We start from the raw sequence: 9,592 nt of genomic DNA, 5'->3' as shown, positions 1-9,592 counted from the left end.
AAACTTTTCAACAGTTTTGTCTGAGGCTTGGTGTCCGTCATATAACTGGCTTGCCATATAATCCTCAGGCACAAGGGATTGTGGAACGTGCCAATGGCACGTTGAAAACTTATTTACAAAAACAGAAGGGAGGAATAGGCCCCAACATGGGACCTAAGACATCTATCTCCCTAGCCCTATTTACCTTAAATTTTTTAAATCTGGATTCTGATGGACAATCTGCTGCTGACAGACATGTGACTCCAAGTCCTCAACAAGAATATGTTAAATGGAAAGATGTCTTAACTAACCAATGGAAGGGCCTGGATCCAGTTTTAGTGAGATCCAGGGGAGCTATTTGTGTTTTTCCACAGGATCAAGAAAATCCAATCTGGATACCAAGCAGACTGACCAGAACTGTGAAAGAGGACTCACCGACCCCTGAAGAAAATGCTAAAGATCCTGCTGATGATCTTCCTGCTTGAGAGAGCGATAAGTATACCATTGTGGGCTGTGGTAAGATCATGGCCAGTTCCCATCCCAGTACATTCCCACTCTAAAGTACTGCCAATGTTTACATCATTGAGCTGTCAGCTGGAGGCACCATGTGCCATACCTTTAAACAAAGAGACTGTCAAGTATAATGCATCAAAATTTAGATTAAATGATACCTTGTGTTTCACCATAACAAACAGGGCAGAGACCCCATGCATTGTACTTCACAATGCTACATTGGGACACTGGATTGATCCACTTGGAGATTCCCAAATAGGCACTGGTGTCCTGCTCGAGGTACTCAATAACATAGTGGCAGGACAATCTGAGGCCAGTGGAAATACATCTAACAAAAAACAGTCCCCTGTGAATATCACTACATTATTGCTAAAAAGTAAGGTAACCATACTTGAACGATCATATTGGCAAACCAATAATGCCACTAATGTCAGAGTGTGGCCATGGTGCCCTCCAGATCAGTCATTTCCACCAGTGTTTACGCACTGCCGATCTAAAAGGATGCCTAAGGTAGAAGTATCTCGAGGGTTCACTTTACCGCCACCTCTAAAAAGGATGGCTATGACAGGAAATAAAACAGGGAATGTAAACGAATGGCCATTTTATCAATGGGTGTTGACAAATTTAGCGGGGGCTGCTACCAGTTTATCAGCCTTTGCAACTCTAGGTGAGTCACAACATGACATTTGGAATGTATCAGCAACCAGAACTAATACTACACCAGTGATATTGAATGACATTAAATATAATAACTTGTTGGCAAATTATTCAGCCAAAAGGGCAGCAGTTTGTGTTTCGGCTCCCTTCTTTTTTATTTTAGCAGAATTTAAAAATAAAAGCAGCATATTAGATTGTGCGAATGTCACCTGCCAGTTGACAGAATGCTGGAATGGGTCCGCATCTTTAGCACTGCTGGTGCGGGTTCCGACCTTTGTCCCTATACCAGTGGATGCCGATCCCGATGAATTTCCAATAATCTCCTTAATTAGAGAAAAGAGAGATTTTGGCATCACGGCGGCCATTGTGACGGCCGTTGCAGTGTCAGCTGCTGCAGCGGTGACTGCGGGTATTGCCCTAGCCAATCAAGTTCAAGCAGCAGAAACAATAAATAATATAGTGAATGCCTCAGCAGATGCTATGGTAAAACAGCATAAAATGAATAGCCATTTGATTTCTGGGATACTGCTTGCTAATCAGCGAATAGATCTATTACAAAGCAAAATGGAAGAAATTGCTGATATTCTTCAAGTAAGCTGTGTAAGTCATACTAAACACATGTGTATCACACCCTTGAAATATAACAATGAGTCTTTTACAGAAAGTACTAAATTATCTAATTTTTTACAAGGAAATTGGTCACAACAGGCTGAGGAGCTACAAGAAGAACTCCTGCTCACGATTGCTGTTTTGAATGGGACCAGAATAAACCCAATTGATGTTGGAGACTTCACTTCCTGGCTCACGTCTGCCTTCTCCTTTTTTAAGGAGTGGGTGGGGGTGGGAATGTTTGGCTGTATGATCTTTGGGGGAGTGCTGACCACATTCTGGTTGCTCTGCAAATTTAAAAAACAACATCGTAGAGATAAAGTACTTATCACTCAAGCACTGCTTGCCTTAGAGCAGGAAACATCCCCTCAAGCTTGGTTGAATATGCTTAAACAATGAGACACTATCATTCAATGGGATACCCTGAGGGCTCGTGTTCCCATTGCACCAGGAATCCTGAGTGGTAGTCCTCCACACTTCCCAGGGCTCGGGTTCCCATTGCATGGGAGATAAGTGTGGAGGGTCTCACAACTGTTTAACTGCCTTGAACGCCTTACTGGTAGAACGGTGGGCTTGATCGGTGAAATAACAGTTGGAAAATTGTCGCAGCAATTTAATAAAAAAGGGACAGATGTTAGGAGCCGCGTTCGCCATTGCAACATGGTGCCGGTTTCCTGCTTCCTGGTTCTTCTTGCGAGCCTTGCTTGAATCTGCGCCTGCGCAAGGCGTGAAAACCAGTATGCTAATTTGGCGATATCATAAGAGCCAATGAGTGTGTGGCATGTCTCCTAAAGCTCTATATAAGCCACAGGTTTTTGGGGCTTGGCGTCCTTCGCCTCACTACCATCTAAGAGAGCTGTAACACTACCATCTAAGAGAGCTGTAACACCATCTAAAAGAGCTGTAACAATAAACCGCTGTCAGAAGAATCCTGAGAGTGGCGTTCTCCTTATCGGCGAGGCGGCGCCCCGCAGCAGAGGATGTTCTAGAACCAGGGTCTTATCCCTGGTAGCCTATCTATCTCCACCAGTGATATTCCACTTCTTAAGAGTTCCCACAGTCACCAAAATTAATGTCACATATTGGGTAAAAAGAATTCAGAACACAATCCTGAGGAACTATTTCAGATTCAAGCTTACATCAAAGTTACCCTCAATTTTTTCCTTTGACTCCTTCATTTTACTTTTTCTATTGGACAAGGATTGATTTTCTGCTTTTACTTAAGGGGCACTCTCTCTCCATTCCTATGAGGCAACATTTTGAAATGGTTTTAAAACTCAACATGCAAACAAACAAAAGCACTATCTAATATATCAAGAAGTACTCCAGGATACTGAAGTCATTTATTATTACATGATTGTATCTTGTGATTTTTATTCTAAGCTGATTGGAAAGCACTGTGCTATCTTCAGATAACAAATGTTTAGCTAGTAAGACCTAGAGAGCTTGAACATTGAGACTTGTAGTATATAATGTGAAAATATTAAAAACTTGGAGTGCTTGAGAAAATTTACTCTAAGTATTAAATTTAAATTTTAGGAACTCTAACGAGTTGCAATTTCTAGAGATTTATCCCATAATAGTCAGTCCTTCAGTGTGCCTTTGCCAAGCTTACCAAGTTCTGAAGTTTGTCTCCTTAGCATGTATCTAGGAGGTGTCTATTATTTCAACCAATAGAGAGTCTATTGTAAAAGGGACACCATGTGCCTTCTAGTCATAAGAAGCTACACTGCTTTTACCTTTTTTGTGGAATCATTAGTGTGTCTAGAATTCCATGTGAGATATAAAGCTACTCTTAAGTTGTCAGAGGATAACTTAGTGGAGAACGCAATGCTTAGGCACACTGTCAACTGTCTTAGTGTTCAGGTTCTACTAGCACAGACACTACCCTTCAGTGAACTAGATTTAAGATGACTATAGCCCCCTCAGACATCAGATCAGCTCCAACATTTGTCTCTTTATATCCTGCCTCCAAATGACTCCTACATTTCTTCATCCTAGTTACACATCCACAGAATCTGGAAACATAATAAAAACCACTGTTTATAGCTGGTAAGTAAGTAGTTAACATTGGACAATTATGCTACTTTAGTAAGTAGAACAATGTCAATGTACAAATGTGTATTTTTGCGTGCTGTCTATTCAAGTCCTTGTGAACAAGACGATTTTTATAGTGTCCAATACTCATAGCAAAGATGAGCCACGGAATCTTGTGTAGTCTCTGTAGGAAGACAGTAAACACCTTGTGGCATGTGTGTGTGTGTGTGTGTGTGTATGTGTGTGTGAATGGCATAGACCAATGTTCAATCCATAGGCATTGTCTTAAGCTTATTTACAAATAATCAAGGTTAACACTTCTGCAAGAATTAAAAGTAAGATTCTTCATGAGAGCCTGGAGTGAAAATACCATATGTTTTTCTTTTCTCAGATAACAATGCATAGGATATGGTCTTATACAGGATGGTTGGTTTTGTTTTGTTTTGAAAGTTAAGAGAACAGAGAAAATTGTATAGTGGTTTGATTAATAAAGTTGTGGAAGTTTAGCATGGATTTTAGGGGATTTTAAATAAGGAAAATGGCTTTGTCTCAGCCAGGGTGAGGCTCAGTCTCTAACAATAGTCTATAGATACTATCTTCTGAAACATATGTTGTGATCGCTGAAATGATCATCTCAAAGCCAAGTGGACCCTGCTCTTGTGTTTCTTTGAGGGCCACAGATAAGTCAATGGCACCTTGGCAATAGAAATGAATAATCACACCAGAATAAAATTCCAGTTCATCTCTTTTTTTTTTCCAGTTCATCTCTTTATGGTAACTTTTATTACGCTGTGTTGAAATTGTCTACATATGTGTCTGTCTCCTTAACTAAGGAAAACATTCTGTCAAACTAAGTTTTCTATCCACAGCATCTAGCATAAATTTTTGGCTCAGAGCAAGCATTCAATATATGTCCTATATAAATAATTGAAACAGAAAAATATAATATAAAGTTATATCTATTTCCTCCAGGAATTCTTCATGTTGGAAACTCAAGATGTTCTCATTTTTTCTCTCTGTCTCCATGCCACATGAACCTGCTACAAAGACCAGATGTTTCTTTATGCAGAATCAAATCCTCTTCAATCTGGGTCTCTCTGCTCCATGATTTTAAGTGCCTTAAGAAATTACTGGTCATATTTGCACTGATCTGATGTGATGTCTTCTCTAGTTTCCTGCTTGCTTCCTTCGTACTCCTGCGACATTTATACAACCTAGTATAGAATATTTCCAAAGAGAAGATCTAGTTATTTCAATTTGCTGCTTCAATATCATGTTGATCTCTCTGTCTACAGTTTGAGGTCCAAATGACCTTAAATAACTTTCAAAGCCATGTCTGATGAAATAAAGCTACTTCATCTTAATTTCCCACATATTCAAGTTCCTCCTTCTGTTTGATCAAAGTGAATCTCTGCTGTTCACATGATAGTATAAATTTACATGTCTTTGTATATCTCATTCTTTGAACTGTGAATCCAGTTCCCCTTCCTCTCAGCACATCTTCAGTGTTTCAAGGAAAGTCCCACATATCATCCAGATTGCATCCAAGTTATGGGAACCAACTTTTCTTGTACTGTCACGAAACATTTAAGCTCCTCTAGCTGAGTAGGCCAAGAGTTCAGGTATAAGCCTACTCTCTGATCTATAGCTATTTAACACCAGCAGGTCATCTTCAATGTGTGCTTATGTTAATCCTCTAATGAGAATAAGACCACTACCACAATTTTAAGCCAAATTTGAAGCAAGTTTTAATTAAATACTGACCAGGTTCATGGACTCTGGCCAGGTCTATTCCAGGGTTCCCAGAAAATGGCCACAATTCACACTCTGAGGAGGTTTTAAAAAGCACACCCATAATTGTATTTTCTATCATGTCCAATCAGGGCAAACATATACCTTGTTATTTCCTGCCTACATACTTCCTGCTTATATCCAATCAGGGGTAAGCATGAATCATATTATATTTCCTGTTCATAATCTCCCATCTACACATGATCAAGCACATTTGGTATAGTTGGGGAGAACAAACTTGTTTAGGGCAGTAAAAACATGCGGTTTGTTTTCTCCTATAAACAATAGTCTCCAGCATTCCAAAAAGTCATCTGTATTTGGGCAAGTGGGATTTATAGGTTAACTTTGGCCCTTACACTTAAACTCTTCGTGAGTTTATGCTATGTACTGTTGAAACACAGTATCATAGACAAAGTTACTTATAATAATTATAGAAGTGTTACTCATAATGTCTGAAGCTGAGAAGTCAAAAATCTAGGTCCTAGTATCTGTTAAGATCCTTTCAGTGATGTCTTAATAGGGCACAAGGCAGTCTGTTGAGTAAGGAAAAAGAGTAGTAAAGAGAGGATAGCAGAGAGAGATGAGTGAAGTGCCTGAGTATCTTTTTTCTAAGAACCAAAAAATGATGTTATTGATATTAGTTTTGAAGACAACTCTTCATGACCACTCCCTCTGTGTGTGCCTCTCTATCTCTGTTTCTCTCTTGATATTTCAGATAGTATCACTATATAGCCTAGGGTAGCCTCAAGGGTGGTATCACTATATAGCCTAGGTTAGCCTCAAGCTTTTATTTCTCTTATGTAATCCTCTTATACACTTAAATACCAGGATTAAAGGCATGCTCCATCTACTTGCCTGGTTCCACTTCTTTATAACAAACAAAACAGTGAATCAACAGTCTTCTAAACATTTTACGGACATAAATTTATTTAAGTTTTAAAAGAAGGAAACCACCTGCTGGGTAGACATAATGGTAGCCTAGCACTTGGACACTGAAGCAACAGATTCTTGAGCTTGGTTCTCCTACATATCTTGTTTGGGTTCATACAAAGTTCAAGGGCATCTTGGAAATCATAGCCATAGTCAGTCTAAACTATATTAAAAAGAAAGTAAAGTACTTTTACCTTCTTCATCAACCCTTGTCATGGGTAGAGTTTCAAAAAATGTTAGAGAAGATCAAGAATGTGATAAAAAGAGATGCTGGATATTTGATTTACTTGGCCTCTTCTGAGATCCTGTTTCTTTGCCAGTTTTTAACACATCCTTGTTCTTAAGTAAATTCTTAAACTTTTCTAATTCTATTTAAAGATGGTTTCTACTACCTATACAAAATTATCTGAACCAATGCTATTGAAGGTAAATGTTATTTATCCCATTTCCATTGGCTCTTATAAATGAGGTTATATTGGGGCTGGAGAGATGGCTCAACAGTTAAGAGTGCTGACTGCTCTTCCAGTGACCCTGAGTTCAATTCCCAGGAACCACATGGTGGGTCACAACCACCTGAAATGGGATCTGATGATGTCTTCTCGTTTATCTGAAGAAAGGAACAGTGTACTCATATATGTAAAATATATAAATTTTAAAGAAATAATTAGATGATTGTGATAGGCATTACTGATTGTCAACTTGATTAACATCTGGAATGAACTACAATCCAGAAATGGAGGCCATACCTGTGATACAGATCTTGAGGCTAGAAGACGTAGGCTTCAGACCTGGATCTTCACATGAAGATCTAAGGCATGGTAACCATAAAGAGCTTTGGCCCAGCAGGGTAGTGCACACCTTTAATCTAAGGAGACTGAGGCAAGCAGATCTCTGTGTTCAGTATTAATCTACCAAATAAGTTCCAGGACAGCCAAGCTTAGGCAGTGAGGGAGTTGTAAAACAGAAATTTAATAATAGAATAAAGGGGACCATATTCAAGTCTCAGCAAGCAGCAGAACTTGGCAGCTTTGGTGATGTAGTTCTAGCTTTAGAGTCAAGAATAGAAGGGATCACTAGGGCAATTAATGCTTGTTAGCTGTAGATAAGAAATTAGCAGTGATTTAGAAGAGACCAGCATGCCTTCTGGTGCACAAGGTACTCATGTTCTGCTTTTCAGCTACTGCAATGAAGATGTCCCACCCATCTCCAGCAGCCAAGCCCTCCAATTCCAAGAACCCGAGAGTCTTCTTAGACATGGACGTTGGTGGGAAGAGAGTTGGATGAATTGTTTTAGAGTGGTTTGCAGATATTGTTCCCAAAACCTGCAGAAAATTTTCATGCATCGTGTACTGGAGAAAAAGGAACTGGAGCCACAACTGGAAAACCTCTCCATTTTAAAAGATGCCCTTTCCACTGAATTATTAAGAAATTTATGATTCAGGGTGGAGACTTCTCAAATTAGAATAGGACAGGTGGAGAAAGTATTTATGGTGAAAAATATGAAGATGAAAACTTTCATTATAAACATGATCAAGAGAATTTGCTGAACATGGCAAATGCAGGCCCCAATACGAATGGTTCTCAGTTCTTTATCACAACAGTTCCAACTCCTCATTTGGATGGGAAACATGTGGTAATTGGTCAAGTAATAAAAAGACTCAGTGTGGCAAGGATACTTGAAAATGGAGAAGTGAATGGTGAAAAACCTGCCAAACTCTCTGTCATTAAATCCCCAAAGATAGCTCTGGCAATAGACATCCAGATTTCCCCAAGGATGCAGATATGGATTTAAAATATGTGAACAAAATTTTATTAATATCTGAAGACTTAAGAAAAACATTGGAAATACTTTTTTTAAAGTCTCAGAACTGGGAGATGGCTATTAAAAAATATATATGAAGGTTGTAAGGTATGTGGATAGTCCAAAGGTTGTTATTGAGAAAGCAGATATACCCAGACTGCAACCTGTAACCTTAAGTTGTTTGCTGAATATTGATGCTTATAAATTGAAGATGTCAAATTGGTAGGGGGCAATTGACAGTTGCTTGGAATCTCTTGAAATGGACCCTTCGAATACTAAAGCACTATACAGAAAAGTGCAAGATGGCAAGAATAAAAAGAGTACGATCAATCATTGGCTGATCTTAAGAAGGCACAGAAGATAGTCCCAGGAGATAAAGCTATCCAGGCAGAATTGCATAAAGTCAAACAAATGGCAAAGGCATAGGAAGATAAAGAGAAGGCCGTGTATGTAAAAATGTTTGCTTAATATGGATTAAACTCTCCTTAACTATTATACATTGATTATAAAAAGGAAAATGTACATTACTGTCTACAGGATTTCTGATGTGTTTCCCTTGATCTTTGTCACTGTTTACATAGCAGTGCTGACACAGGTTTCTTCTTCTTCTTTTTTTATTTTATTTATTTATTTATTTATTTATTTTTGTTTTTTTTCGAGACAAGGTTTCTCTGTATAGCCCTGGCTGTCCTGGAACTCACTCTGTAGACCAGGCTGGCCTGGAACTCAGAAATCCACCTGCCTCTGCCTCCCAAGTGCTGGGATTAAAGGTGTGCACCATCACTGTCTGGCACAGGTTTCTTCTTAATAAAGTGTTACAAAATAAAAAAAAAGAAAAGGAGAGAGAGAGAGAGAAAGAGAGGAAAGAGAGGAAAGAGAGAGAGAGAGAGAGAGAGAGAGAGAGAGAGAGAGAGAGAGACCAGTATCACTGAGGTAGAATTTGACAAGTGTTTTCTGAGAGCAAAAGAAGCTGTGTTCCAGAGATAGCCAAAGTTGTCCCATGCTGTAGCTGGACTACGTAATGTGTAAGTATCATTAAGGTGGTACTGATTTTGAAGGTTCTCAGGCTAAGAGATCAGAGAAGGCCATTGGTAATGGTGTAGTCTTAATTACAGTTGATGGTTCAGGACTAAAGGAATCATGTAATGAAATTGAGGCTTTACAGCATGAAAAGGGCCCATGAGAGACTATTGGTGAAGCCTTGTTGCAGCTAAAGACCCCAGTGTATTGGAGAAGCCAGTACCATGGGATAATCACCAAGAACAGAAGCAGCAG

General features: G+C 39.1%; 1 pseudogene; it reads left to right on the top strand.

Moving 5' to 3' along the window:
* Positions 1-7,707: 7,707 nt before the first annotated feature.
* LOC114619046 lies at positions 7,708-8,785 on the top strand (annotated as a pseudogene).
* Positions 8,786-9,592: the final 807 nt, after the last annotated feature.

Source organism: Grammomys surdaster, unplaced genomic scaffold, assembly GCF_004785775.1.
Source record: "Grammomys surdaster isolate TR1022 unplaced genomic scaffold, NIH_TR_1.0 62, whole genome shotgun sequence".
NCBI classification, from domain to species: domain Eukaryota; kingdom Metazoa; phylum Chordata; class Mammalia; order Rodentia; family Muridae; genus Grammomys; species Grammomys surdaster.
This window is presented reverse-complemented; position numbering and strand designations above follow the sequence as displayed.